Consider the following 16,115-nt stretch of genomic DNA (forward strand, 5'->3'; position numbering starts at 1 on the left):
AATGTGCTTGTGTGATAATGGCATTGGTATTAATTCTACTGCATTGTCTGTGAACCAGGTCATGTAGACAATTATGAATCACCTAGCCTTAAAATAGGTCTTTGCATTTCTGGAGGTGAGAATAAGTCACTCGGTCAAGAAATAGTGATGATACAGTAATGATTAATGACATCTTGATTGGTATGGATAGGGAGGATTAGATGAGGTCAGCAGAGAAAAACGTTTTGTTGTAGTTGCAGGAAATGTTTTTGAAACAACCTGTACCTGTGCAAACTTGAAAAAAAATATTTGTTCCACAAAGTAAAGGCTATAGTTCTTAATCCAAATCAATAAACATGTTATCCGTTTAATTAAATATGCTAAGAAGGGAGTCACCAGGTATGTAGGTCCCTACCAGTTTGAATAGCACTTTTGAATATGTCATGAAGCATTCTAAGTTTGGCAAATCAAGGGCAACTTTTAATGGTTGCTCACGACCTTCAAGATAATGCTAAAGTCAGCCATCTATGTAATGTATCAAGGGAAAACCGACATATCTTGGGAATAGTCCCATTATGTAGTCCTGACAGTCCACCAGTGATATCAGGATCAGGAACTGAAAGAAAGCAAACTAACTTAAAGATTTTAAATGGATGCCTTGTCTAATGCCATCACAGGTAAATCTCAATTGGATGAAGAATCTTGAAATTCAAAAACAAAAGGTTTAGACAAAAGCTACACAGTTGCTTATAGAAACCTTCAGGTGACCACCTGTTACTCCATCTGGAGTTCAGTAGGGTGGGACATGTACAAATGTTGGTAACAAACTGCATTATGTGTATCCAGATCCGCTTTACTTATTAACAACACTGGTGTTAGACATGCTGTGGTTATAGTTACAGCAAGAAGAGAACAGTGGCATCTCCACATAAAGGGTCAGCTCCACCACATGGAGACCAGGGCCTACCACCTCAATAACACATCCATGTGTGTTCTGCGCAAATGTGCCTATTATAGGAACACTCTAAATCCTTATTAATCTGATTTGCTGATATATAGCCTCTAAGGGCCCGAGTCATTAAGGAAAGTAAGGCAAAAAAAAGGAGTAAATGTTCTCCGGGACAAACCATGTTACAATGCAAGGGGTGCAAATTAGTTTATTATTTTGCACATAAGTTAAATACTGGCTGTTTTTACATCTAGAACACTAATAGTTGATAGCTTTATTTTTACACTGAAATTTAAAGTTAGAAAATGCCCTATCTCAACTATAAATCTGTCCCCACATTTTAAATTTATCTCCCCCTCCAATGAACAATGCAACATGATTTTGCCCAAAGTTACTCCTTTTTATGCTTTGCTCTCCTTAATGACTCAGGCTCTAAATGTTTAAAACTTGCATAACCTCTGCCAACAATTGTAAATGCAATGTTTTTTCCTTTCCAATAAGACAACATCACATGATCTAAGTGAGCTACCCACTAAACTGGCAGAACTCCCACAAGTGCACAATCTCTACCCCTTGAAACTTAATTTTAAAGCTCTCAACCTGCAACACAAAATATATTTATTGGGGCACATTCAAGTTTGTAACCCACATCAATTAAGGAATGCCCTAATCTACACAGCTCCTTCGATCAAAACGAGAATACTGAATCATAACATACTTATAAAATACAGTCCAATCACACAAAAATTGGCACATGATGCCACAAAGGGCAAAGTAATGGCACATGCTCTGTTTGTCTGCATTCTTGTTGCTTCATAATTGAACCTTAAAGACCTTAAAAATTATACAATTACAATACATTGTCTTTTTCTGCTGCCACGTGCCTATTGTTATACTTCAATTTATTCCGCATGCCTTAGGTATACTTCAGAAATAATAGTAAATACATAGAAATGTATTGAGTCATCTTATTTATTCTCATTCTAAGATCTAGGTCAAATATGTCTTGCCATTCCAGATCTGAACCATGGATACATTAATTTGTGGAACACCTAATTAAACACCAAGTTAATTATTTATCTCATTGTTTGAAAACAATATTGAAGTCACGCGTATGTCTAGGTATAATTTAACACATCATCTGCAAAATATTAGTCTTGAGAGACTGTGACTCATTCGTAAGGGTATATAAACCATAAAAACAGCTCACTATCACAGAAAGCTGCTCCTGACCTGACAGATCACATCATACAGGTAACATAGAAATAATTTTTAAACCTATATTTCATTAAATGAGACTTCCAGCTTTAGACAACTTTAATTTGTTGGTTTTCAGGAGACCTCCAGGGACTAGTAAGATATTTATTGTTTTATACTTCTGCCTTTCTTCTGTGTTACTTTACTCTGTTTTATTATCTTATTGTCCTAATATTTGACATATCTCTAATTTGCTACTGCACACGTTGGGTCATTGGGTCAGATCCAAACACAACTAAAGCAAACAAATTTTGACTAATTACATAAAGACATCGTTGGTAAGCACAAAATGAAGTTGAAATATATAATAATGCATTTAGCAAAAATTTCAAGAAGTTTTGTGCAAACCAACAAATTGAAGTAACTGGAAGGTGGAAAATCTCTTTAATTTTCTATCTTTATATATGATAGATATGCAATAAGTGTATTGTAAATATCTATTACATCTATTAATTGTAAACAGTATTGAACATGATTTTAATGGGTGGTTCTGGATAGGGTGATATATGAAATAAATATCACAAGAAAATAATGTTTTGCTAGAAAATTTGATGAAAATTGGGATTTATGTAAACGTGATTTATAGGTGACAGTGAATACCAACCGATACCATCCTTGCCCACACATTCTTGTGTTGCCTAATAACCCTAGGTACATTTTTGTAAATGTAGGTGTGTGATGTATTAAAAGTGCATTGTAAAAGTCATAAATTAACCGTACTGGTGTAGAAAGAGTAGAGGAAGTCATTCCAGGATAGAATGTGAGTCAATCACGTGTGTCTCATATCCGATCCTGAGAAGACACCCTTGGCTAAGTAAATGTCATTGCTGTCCAGTGTCTGAGCTGCCTATAATGTTTTATGAATGCTTTTTGTGGCATTTGAAAGGGTACGGCTTAATGACTTAAGGTGTAGTGTTGGTAAAATGTGTCTCGATAGATTGGAGGGTGTGTCTTGGTGGGTTAGTGACATAGCCAAAATTTGCTCTGATTTACTTGTCTGCAATTTGGGGAGAAATGACAATGTTTCCCGATCAAGTGATTAATAATTCTTTGTTCTGGCTAACATAGGCGTGGTACACTCCATTATTAGCTGTAGGAAATTTGGTGATGTCACCAATAAAACATGTCAGATTTCATCCATGTAACATGTATTGTATTTGTTCTGGCAGCAGAGAAGATCCATAAAAGTCTCCTCTGACTCATAAAGATTTTCCATAATTAGAACAGAAAAGGAAAAGTTGAAATAAAAAATGGTCTAATAAAATAGATGCCTTTGTTTTTGGACTATATAAGCATGTCAGAACATGAGTAAAGTACACAACTTGGGTATATTTAGATAAGCAATAAAAAATTGTTCAGTATTGTGTTAAATTTCTGTTTTGGACTACTCATGTGAAAAGAACCTTCATATCGTACACATAAAATAAAAGCAATAACTTATAATAAATTATAGAACTTAGGTAACCTTTTGATAAGCTGCAATATTGGAGATTATCTCTGGATCACAGCGAACACTTGTTTTGGCCTCTTACTAAAATGCAATGTACTTCATGGGGGCTGACTGGCCCTACTTGGAATAGTGTGAGATCATGATCAATTTAATTCCCTTCCTTACCCTTGGGGTGGGATCTTCCTGCCCCCCATAGACAGGGAAGAGATTGTCAAACTAACACTCCGCTCACAGTAAATAAGAAAAAGGGTAGAGAATCATTCCACAGTCAACTATTTATGTCCATTTTCTCACGACCAATTACTTTGCGAATTCTCCGTATTTACCATGCCACTGGAATTGGGTAGGTTCAAGTCACTTGTGCCTAACAGTTATTGTGAAACTACAAAGCAACTGATTGGTTGCAAATAAAAGGACTCTCTGACTTGACAGAAGCTATGGAACTACAGGTTTCAATATACATGTTCCACAATACCTGGGTGTTACAATTACATTGAGCCTTCCCATTCCCAATGGAGACACACTGAACCAACCCGTTATCCTTTGTATATATTAATATGCTTGATTTGTTCTGCATGATTCCATGTGGTGTTTTTCAAAAATAATATTTTGCTCTGTACTGAATATAATTTTATTTTTAGATTTTGACACCTATCAATATGATGACTTACCGAGTTCTGGTTCCTGCACTAATGTTAGGTAAGTGGAATTCATGAGATATATATATAACATTTAGAAAGTTAATGTTACAGTCAACCTAGTATTCCACAATTGTGTATGATAACTGCCCACTGGAGGGCACTCGTGCACTGAAGTCAATATAGAATATGAACAGAGTTGACAAATATTCAGCTGGAAAAATGTAGAGAACTCTGTCTATACTTTGATGCTTTTATCGTAATGTGCTGTAATTAAGCTTTCAGAAAAAGTTTATATATCTGTTTCATTGATATGAAATCTCAAAAAGGGATGTATTAAATGGCTACTTAATGTAGTGTTATCATTGCTAGTTAATTTGAATTTAATTTCAAATTGCAAGCAATGAACACTAAAATCATGTATTGTATAAAGCAGCATTTGATTTAACTTTCATGTTTGACCGTACATATAAAGTATACACAATTCTTTCTACACCTTTACATGCATATTGCTACTATTTTTTATTTTATATTGATATATTATGTTTTCTTGAAGAGCCATGGTTTGTCAATCTTTATCTTGGGTTATAATCCTGTTCATCAAACAATAATATGTAGGGTTCTCAGTGTAATGAGCACGGAATGACGTGTTCGGGGGCATGATCAGCTCCAAAGTGTCTAACAGTGACAGAAAGCAGAACATGGGAGGGATACCATTAATTCTGCCCATTAACTCTAACTACCTGAGGAGTATCATTTCAGGTCTCATCAAAAAAGTTTTAGGTGTAAAGTATGCTTTGGTCTCTATCTTTATCTCTTATACACACAACACAATCTCGTATATGTAATATATAGTCTCAGATGTGGGTTTGCTGATAGATTGTGTTCAATCACTCATATAATATTCAGATATCCAATCCTGGGCCACTCTACTGCTGCTACACTGCCTCCTGCAGAAACCATCTCTCTAGGGTCTCTTTCATGAAAAAGTCCCCCTCTCTCTCTTGGAGCTCTCTTTACTGATCTGGGGTTCTTCCCCTCTCTGGGATTGGGGAATCATCCTCTATGTATATGCAGCTACCCTGCTGCATGCAGCGACCCCCACCACTTCTCTTTTGAGGTCCTCTCCCTAATGTGGCTCCTCCACTCTTACTTAGGGGACAGTAGAAGTTGTCTCCATACAACAGCTGCCAATCACCTGCACCCAGGGATCACCACTCCACTGTCCCAGGTCCCAAGCTGTCACATCACCTCTCCTCTGTCTCTTTCTCTCTCTCTCCTTTTTTCTCTTCTTCAATCCTCTCTGTCGCAGATGGCCCTCCTAATGCTTCTGTTTCACACTTTCCTCTCCACCTCTCCAATCCCTTCTTGCTTACAGTCCCTCCTTCTTCTTCTTCTTCTTCTTAATCTCTAGCAGGCATGTGTGTCTTGTCAACATAGCAACCAGCTTGAGTCACTGCTCTCTTTACAGACACCCTGTCTGCACCCCGTTCACGAGGTCCGCACCTCAGCATGTAACTTGCCCCCCGGTGACCCCTGCCTGCCATCACCGAAGTGCGTGGTTCACCATAACACCACTGGGGGGCATTACATAGATTACTGTCAATATAGTCATCTATCTTTGAATTAAGAACACTCATCATTTATGTGACCAAAGAATCAGGCTGCACATTGGTCTAAAGGACAGAAGTGTTTTGGTGAAAATTGTTAACAAAAATGTCATTTTTTGCATTTTTCTCAATCATTCCACACAGCAGTATGAGGCATAACCTGTACTGAGAGTTACATTGTATTGACATTTTGGATTTCGATATCATAAACAGATGTGTTATTATTATTATTACATGTCTATTTTGTGCACAGTTATTAATTTGGACCTGTCAAACTTTAGGAAGCTTGCTGAGTTTGTTTCCTTCCTAACATTAGAGGGCAGCTATAAAGATATATAATGTAAACTGTAAGCATTTATGTACAGATGGGTGACTTTATGTATGGGTCATTTTGTATGTATTGTGCACACTGAATTTAATATGTCTTTTCATTTGCAGCATTTTGTCTGATGTTTGAGAACAAGGTGGAGGCAAGGAGCGTAAATCCATGTAAGTAAGGTTATTGTTTATCCTATAACTCATGTAAAATTTAAGAATATGGTCAGAACTTTAGCTGATGACCCACTGCAACTTCTTACCAGGATATCTCAGATAACTGGCAGTTACAATATGTACACATGATCTTTTACACTGTATATAAACTTTTTTCATTCATTTATATAGTGAATGATATTTAAAGGGAGCTTAACTTATTAAATATAAGTAGATGAAATTCAGCACAATTCTTAAATATTCATTTAATCGAAACATATAACTATAAGGCTATAACTGTATTTCCACTCTCCATCTAGAATAACTTTCACATTCCCATGGCTGGGAACACAGCAGTTTATGGATAATTATTTATACAAGACACCTTGAAGAATTTGCGTACAAATAGCACATTCTTGGGTTGTTAGAGAGACGCTTACTCAACACAGTTGTCTAGTCTAAGCTTGACTGGTCGGCGTCTCTCTGACAACCCTGAATTGTACAACTTGTATAAACTCTCCTGCGGTATCATCCACTGTAGCTAGATGTCAGTGGTTCTAATATTGTGGAAATATTATATTTGTCCATGGAAAAACTAAATCTAGTAGTTTGGTTACAGTCCTGCTATGCATACTCAGCTTCCTTTTTCTTAAACTAAACACAAACCATTGAATTATTTTGAATGAAACACATTTTGGTCAACAGTCATTCCAAAATAAATCAGCTCTTTTTGAGACATATTTAATCTAACTTAAAATATCCCTGGCTGCATAACATTATTTAAAGGAATCGTCAAAGAGGAACAAATGTAGCAGAATTTACCTTGGCACACATGGGCAAAGAGAGATTGAATGTCAGTGTCACATGATCATCTCACATCCACTCATGTGATGCCTTCTAAGAATTTGGATGGCCAATTGCTTTAAAATAAAATATAATTCAAGAATATCAACAATTTAGGCCCTACAACTTACTTAAATGGCTAGATAATTGAAATATGACTTCTGTCTTAAATTACCTGTCGAAACCTGAGAAATACATTTGCTGTAATTTGATTTGTTGTGAATAAATGGCATTCCTTAGCAATACATGTTGCCATGGGAACAAACTGTGGACAGCAACAGTGTGTTTTTCAGTTTTCAACAAGCTATTTTAGATTTTAAATCCAATTCAAGCATCAGGAGTTGATCTCTTTATGGAAATCCTAAATATATGATTAGGTGGTTTAGATCATTAATTCTAATTACAATTTGTGAACTAATTTATTACTAAGCTAAAATTATTGGTACATTTGCAATATGTTAGATAATGTTTATATGTGTATAAAAATTGCAAGAAATGTTTGCCAATGTATCCTCTGCCTAAATAAACCATAGGAATGGCACATTTCTTTATCTGCTCTTCGAATGCCTCATGAATTAATCTTCTCCCTTTTACTTGAATATAATTAAAAATAAATTAAGCAAATAATTTTAAATATTAATTTCTTGAATAAATAGCTAACATTACATTGTTGTACTCTATTGAATTAGAAAACACTTCAATAAAGTGAAAGCAATGCTTAAATAAACATACAATCCAACACCCATTTAACATTTTTCAAGGGACCAGGACATAGTTATGAATAGTTAATAGTTATTTATTCATATTTTAATTGGTAAACAATTTAAATGTAAATAAAACATTACTTAAAAAATGACAGTTTTTATTTGCTGAATTAGGAATGTTCACTATAAAAACCCTACAGGTGAAGGTGGCAATGACTAATGATTATTGAAGATGCAATTAAAGATTGCAAATACTCATTTTTATTGAATTTATTTTTTAAACTGGGAAGGTGTAAAATAAAAGTCTAAACAAACATCAAGGAATATAAGTAAAAAAAATAAGGCACAAAGCAATTGCCAACTGTGTACATGGTATGAAGAGTATTTTTGCACATTTCCACTACTAAAATTTTTATTTTGTACTGTAACACTCTCCACCAGTATACAAAATAAAGAATGTATTGCATAACATTATGACAGCCTACAAAATGCATTATCTGGGAAATCCTTGTTACGTAAATTGTGGAAAAGGGTATTGCAAAAGGTAAAATGTGCAATAAATGTATCAGGATATAAAAGGACAGTTAAAAAGCATACAAATCTATAAAAATATACAATCAGGCAAAATAATAAGAGGGTTTGACAATAGCTTTCAATGTTTCATACAAATATGTACAAAATGAATGCATCATTGTACATATTCATGACAGTCATTTATTAATTAAATTTGTAAAGTACTTTACATTTGTTCTGAATGGATTTTTTTTTTATTCTGCATAGCGGATTGCGGGTCCAATAAAGAACGAGGTTGCAAGCTGTGCTGGGGTGACAAGTGCGAACATCTTGGTAGTCCAGTTGAGTTACTGTGCAAAAACCATGACTGCTATGAGGGCTGTATCTGCAAGAAAGATTATTATTTACAGGATGAAAAATGTGTCCATGTATCTGAATGCAACATCCAGTGTCCACAAAACATGAAATTTAGTACATGTGCAAACACACCTATGACCTGTGCCAGCTTATCCACTGAATCTGCAAAGCCCGAGGAATGTAAACCTCGCTGTGTATGTGTAGAAGGTTATATTTTATCTGGAAAGCAAAGTAGAGAATGTATTCCAAAAAGTGACTGCCCAAAGCAAACCAATTAACAAACTTATTAATATTGCCAGATATGGGGGCAAAACCCAACCGTTTCCAGAAAAAAACATTTATTATCCAAATCATTTTATAGTCCAATAAATCCTAAATCTAAACTATTTTCAAGGTCAGGGTTACATTTTCCATTAGGAAGATGTGGCAAGTGTCCACAACTGTATAGGTCATAACAGCTTGTTTTTTAAAAATTAATACTTTGAACTGGACACTGTTAAAATGTTTTTACATCATGTTTATCAAATTTAGGGAAAAAATATTTTTTCATGCTTAAATTGTTAAACACATGTAATATAAATAAAATGTTACTTAATAAATGTCCGTTTTTTTTGCCGAATAAATATTTTCCTCAATGAAAACCCTGATGGTGAAGGTGTACTTAAAGATTATATTTATTGTTTATATTAGACAAAAAGTTCTGTATTTTTTCAATCGAAATCTTATCGGATCTGATTTGCTCTGACTTTTTCTAAGCTGCCCTCATATAACTCAGTTGTCCCTTTGCAAAATCTATCTGTGGTGGAGACTAAGGTTGCAGGTGGAACATATTTGAATTTCAGCTCTCAAGCCCGTTCCTGAGGAGAGGTTCGCCTGACATTGTTAGTAACTAAGCAAACTGTAAATCATTAATAGCAGCCTGAAGAACAATATAATTCAAAAACCACATTGCCATGCCCCCCTTGCCTACAGTTGGTCCATGCGCAGTGAAGCCATTTTGCCAGGCTATGGCGCATGCTTGGAAGCGCGCATGCGCCTCTCCCCCGTAACTGTGCTCCCCCATGCTTTTACTTATACTTTCTCTGTTATCCAGGGATTTGGAAATTAGAGGGCAAGTCGCTGGCCTGTGAGCCCCTCCTTACACACTTACCAGGCTTACCGAGTTTCACTGGCCCTGACCACCAAGTATCTATCTTCTTACAGTAAACCAAAGTGATTTATGTAAAGATAAAACATATTTTTTCAAGAGATTGCAACTTTAGTGAGTTTTGAAGATGGTTTATGTGATATTGTATAGCCTGTTTCTTCCTAACCAAAACTCACCTGCAGGATGACTGATGTGCCCACCAACTGCAATCAATCGCGATGAATGAAGAAGCCGGCGCGACTTGGTAACATCACTGGGAACCGCGACGCTGTTATCGGTGCTGTTAAGGAGGTAATGTAAGTATGCGGCCATGGACAACGTACAACACTTTGTAAAGTACATTGTCCATGGTCGCATACTTGCATTTCTCCCTTAACAGCACCGATTACAGCGTCGCGGTTCACAGTGACATCATCAAGTCGCGCTGGTTTCTTCATGCATCGCGATTGCTTACAGTCGGTGGGCACATCAGTCGTCCTGCAGCCTCGTCAAGAAGGAGCCCTTCGGTGTGAAGACGTCGGGGTAAGACTTGTTGGAATAATCAGCATAAATATTCTGTAACCCACCCCCCAAAATGTATGGTTCTTAAAGAAGTATGACAAAGAAAACTTGCAAAACACCCTAATTGTAAAGGTATCAATTTCTTTTATTGAAAATCAATTTTTCAAAACATTATGGGACACATGATCCAGCGTCTCAATTCAGTACTCAAATTCACTGGTGCTTGTTAGGCAGTTCAAAGAAAATGTATTCTCATTTAGGAGCAAATCTTCCTTAATACATTATAGACAATGAGAAAAATATATCTGCAATATAACAATACTGGCCACTGGTTGAGATAAACATTATATCAATATCATTATTCTTCTACATTCATTTCATCAATGTGGAATTATTAAATTCTTGTATTAAAAAAAGAAAAAAGGAAATGGCAGACAAGGGAATAAAAATATTAAAAAAATAAAAAAAAGGGTATGTAACATTCTGTGCAAAAAACACGAAATCTTCATAGTAATCAATAAGTTCAATATATAAGTGGCCCATAAGCTGTTAGTGTAATTCTAATTGTTTGTCTCATACTTGCCCACTCTCTCGAAATATCCAGGAGACTCCTGTTATCCGAATACGTTTCTCGGACTCTTGGGTAGAGCAGAATGCCCTCCCCCTCTCTGCCCAAGGTTTGTAGCAAATGATTCACTGCACCACGCCTCCTCTGCACTGGCCACTTCACCTTCCCTCTGGGATCTCCTAGAGGGGAGGTTTGTTTGCCTGCCCCTTCTGTCTATTATGTCTTCTTAGTGGCATTGTACATTTAGTGCAATCCAGTACAAAAATTTGATCTCCACACCTGCTGCTGTAATTTCTCTCTAGCTCAGTATCTTGCCAGTTTCGGCTTTCTGCGCCATCTAATATGTTGCGCACAAACATTATTAACTAGAACTAAACAGTCACATGACATCAGTGAAAATGTCCCAAATGCCATGATCTCAAAATATTTTGATGAAAATATACTAATCATCAACATTTATTAATATAGCGCCAGCAGACACCGTAGTGCTTTACAATTGGGAACAAACAGTAATAAAACAATACTGGGTAATACATACATATGTAGAGGTACGACTAATGAACTGAATGTTTAAACAGTTATTAAACCATCATATAATACATAATAAATTGTACAGGGAACTTGATCTTATAGATTTTATATCATTATCTAAAAAAGTATAACAGAAATATGTTGATACTCTGAGGCCCTCTGTAGGAAAAATGAGGAAACACACCTCTTCATAATATAATGCGATACCAATACAATGTTATACAAGTGCTACTTCAGAACTTTATTCTAACATATTTATCTCAACCAAATCATTCATAATAAGTAAATCAAATACATAATCAGATTAATCAGAATAATTAATTTAACAAGCGCGTAATACCATCTAATGGTCAATGGAAATCTGTATACTTCATATCTTTATTTAAATCTGGTGGATTTTTTGGTAACAATTAATCCAATATGATTCTCCCCAAATTAGCCTTCTATACCGGTTTCCTCCCCAACTGTTAATGGGCATATGCTCCATTCCTATACATCTTGATCCTATAGATTTCGAATGACGGTCACATTTGAAGCATTGAGCTGCCACATGTTCATCTTGAAACAAAATGTTTAAGATGTTTAAAGGATTTTAAAATGATAAATAGTACAACTTACATAAATGAATAAAGATAAACAAATTAATATTTAATTTATGGCACGTCGCAAGTGATGAAATTTTGGATTTTAAGTAGAGATTTATCAAGCCTAATTAAAAGAAAAAGTAGAGGTGTTGCTTATAGCAACAAATTATATTCTAGCTCTCATTTAACTTATACATTCTAGAAAATGATAGCTAGAATCAAACTGGTTGTAATGGGTAACACCTAAACTTTTGATTTTTAGAAGGTTCTATTAACCCCTATATTTCTCACAATGTTTTAAACAATGAATTTTCAATAAAAAAAAAAATATTTTTACAATTATGGTTATTTGAAAGTTTTCTTTTTCACATCATTTTCAAGAAATACTGATGTTATATTCCCATATATTTTGGGTACCCTCCCTTTATTTCATGGCAAGTAATTCGAGTAGGACTATTGAGGACATGGGAAGCTAGCTTTTCAGTGCTTATAAAATTTCTACCCACCCTTATTGGATTGCAGGATTTTACATTGTAAAGAATGAATTTGAGAAAAGTCATGCAAGACCCTTTTCTACATTGAATTGACTTGGCATGCCAGAAAAATGCAGATGAAAAACAAATCGACAATTTATAGGAAAAATAAGTAAAATATAAAACCTACGATACACTGGTTGCATAAGTGTTCATGTCCCTTAATTTACCAATCACATTTAAAATCAGCAATGAAAGGGATAATGGTTGACTCCAAATAAAAATCAGCTCTTCCTGTAGCATTTCCTTGCAATTTTCTTTGTTGCCTTCTACTGGGATATCCATGGTCTGCAGGGATCTTTCAAAACACCTATGAGATCTCATTGTTGGAAAGGACCAATATCAATTAAGAGAGGTTTAAAAGAGCATGACATGTACCATTGAACACTGTGAAGAATATCATTAATAAGTGTAAAAAACGTGGTACGACAGAGACGTTCCCAAGATCAGGAATTCAGGGAGGCTGCCAAGAAGCCTATGGCAACATTAAAGGAGCTGTAGGAATTTCTGACAGTAACTGTGATATGTATGCTCTGAATTCTACACTGTCTGGTGCTATGGAATAATAATAATAGTAATAATAAAAATAATATTATGGAAAAACAATCTAATAAATATTCCCTCTTCAATTAAATCTTGATTTATCTCTTGATTAATAAACAGCTGGTATAATCTGGACAGAAATGGACTAGGGCAGTGTAACCTTTGTGTTAATCCTTTATTTCTTTTTAAAGCTTATATATAATTTATGAGTTAATATATTTCAAACATTTAAATGATTTAATATTTTTATTTAATGGGTTTTTGATGTACTTATTACAGCCCAAATAAGTACTGATCTGAACTAGTATAAAGTACATTATATTTTACTTTACTTTGATCTTTTTTTCTGTGTTAGATACAAGCATAGTCAGAGTTTTCAGGAATTTAAAATGTAACTGTCTATTAATAATTGTATAAATAAAAGTATAAAGTTCATGAATTGAGCTGGAAATGAGATTAGTGACAAGCACACCGCCCAGCTCTCACAATTTTGGCGGGATATACCTAGTTATGGGCCGCCAAAGAGACAGGGCTTAACGGGAATGTGGGTGGAATTTTAAACAAATTTTAACCATTTGTGGGTGGAGTTTTGGCTGATTGGGGGTGGGGCTTATTTGTGCCCAATTCTAGAAATCAAAATATTGGTGGGAAATATGAACAAGGTGGTAGATACCTTGGAAGACTCTGGCAGCAGTGATAAATACAGTGCTGATAGGCTTACTAAGGGAAAATCAAGGTAGAAACAGAGTAGATAACTTGGTACACAATAAGGATGAGGAAAGTAAGGGTAAATGGAAGGTTTAAAGGATTGGAAAAAGGTTTTTATATATTACAGTCAAATTAAGATGAACAGAAATATAGAAAATAAAGAGGGAAGAGTAGAGACATGCAAATAGAATATATATTGAAGATTGAGAAAGGACTGGGGATGGTAGTACTATGATAATATAAGTAGTACAAGTAGATATGAACGGATGGATATAGTAAAGTAATGAATAATGATAAAAAGTACATTGAACTCATGTGGATTTTAGGTGAAAAAAACATGGTATAAAGTGCAAAGATACGATTAGAAGGGTAGGATGAATAGTGGGTAAGAATATACCGCTAAATGGTTGGCAGAACTGTGTATTATGTGAATAGAGAAGTAGGTAGGTGGTCAAAAGGGAAGACAGTGAATGAATAAAAATATTGGAATTGGAACAGTACAGTAGTGTATTGTGGGTGTGACAGCCAGGGTGGGGTTAAAGATTAGGGTAGAGAGTCAATGGGAGGTGGCATGTAATGGAGTAGGTTTAGGATATATTTGGGATAAGGCAGATAGAGGTAGTGATAGAGAAAAGGTAAATGAATGACAGTGTAATAAGAGTGAAAGTACATGTAATAAAAATGGCAGATAATAAATATAAACATGAGGGCAAATTATATGGAATAAATATAAGAATAAAAATAAAGAAATAAAATTAAACAAAAAAATAAAAATAAAGTGAAAATGAAAATTGATAAATGCAGAAAAATGTAAAATAATAGATATAAATATTACATATAAAATAGTAACTTGAAATAAATCAATATTAGAAAAAAGTAAAATGCAAGAATAATAAAGAATAGTATTTATTATGTTTTTGCTGTCCACCGCTTGTTAAATGGACTCCATTATGTCACATGTGCTGAGGTATCAGGAAAACAGGGTAACATGCTGTAGCTTTGCTATGTTATTGATCGTGTGTGACATGTTGCTTTGTCTATGATACAGGATACTACTGAATGGTGCATTATATGGTAGGAGGATACAGATTACAGATTGGCTGCTGACTCTGATATCGGCTCCTGAAAGCATTACTGCAGGAATAAACAATGGAGTTCTTTTTCTATTTTAATATACAGTAAACTCAAGGAAAATTACAAGGAATGTTGGAGGTCAAGTGCAGCTCTTTCCTCAAGGACTGAAGTTGTAATATATCTTGCTCCTTCTGCTATTTCATTAATTCACATTGACTGAGCACAGACTGTAGGGCTCCATGGCAGCCGCAGTGACTGTCAATTCCACCACTGTAAGAGTGAAATCCTCCAATGCTGGGCTTAATTTAGGATGAAGCCAAAAACATTGTGCCAGGAGATTACCCAGTACAAATGTACTCTCAATAAACACAATAGTCATATAACAGCCACAACTGGGAATGACTGGACACCATGGTGGCACATTTTCAAACTAGCGGCCACAGCATAAATTACCATGAGTATGGACATAGTGGAAACGATGACATTCCAACAAGAGTCACAGTAGCCAAAGCTACAATGGAGGCTGGAAATCCTGGGGGACAGCTAAGACCCTATCGCAATGGATTCAGGGTTTGAGTTGTCTTTCCAAGGAAGGTATTTTTAACTATGGACCAATATGACAATATAACTTTGCAAAGTGCTCCTTTCAAAATAAGGACGTCAGGGGTCCATCTATTCTTAATTAGACGTGGGTGCCTTTCAAGCTTTCTATATCTATTAACAATCTGTTCAGTCATCCCATAATGCCCCCACTAAAAAAAAAAGCCTGCCTGAGTTATTTAAGGCACAGTTCCTGTGAGGAGAATGGGTAAGAACAATCTAGCTCTCCAGCTGTTGTAGAACTACAAGTTTCAGCATTCTTTGCTAACCTCTACCTAACAATGCACACTGGGATTTGTAGTCTCACAGCCACTGGACAGACACAGGTTGCTGGAGTATGGTGAGTGTTTGAGTGCGGTGGGTGTAATTGAAGGAGGTGGCCAATAGTTTGCATTTTGCTTGTATATGCTCTCCCGGAATGTCCGGGAGACTCCCGAATTTCTGGGAATCCTCCTGAACTCTCGGTAGAGCAGTGCAACCTCCCGGATACCAGACAGTTTGGTAAATTAAATGGAGGGGAAGGGGCTTAGTGCTGGTATAGGGCAAAATGATGAT

The 16,115-nt window shown here is 35.5% G+C and overlaps 1 protein-coding gene across 1 annotated transcript in view; it reads left to right on the plus strand.

Annotated features, from left to right (window-relative positions):
• LOC142107202 (alpha-tectorin-like) overlaps positions 1–16,115 on the plus strand; it is a 386,573-nt gene that overhangs the window by 302,699 nt on the left and 67,759 nt on the right. The window lies entirely within an intron of this gene.

Source organism: Mixophyes fleayi, chromosome 11 (assembly GCF_038048845.1).
Source record: "Mixophyes fleayi isolate aMixFle1 chromosome 11, aMixFle1.hap1, whole genome shotgun sequence".
NCBI classification, from domain to species: Eukaryota; Metazoa; Chordata; class Amphibia; order Anura; family Limnodynastidae; genus Mixophyes; species Mixophyes fleayi.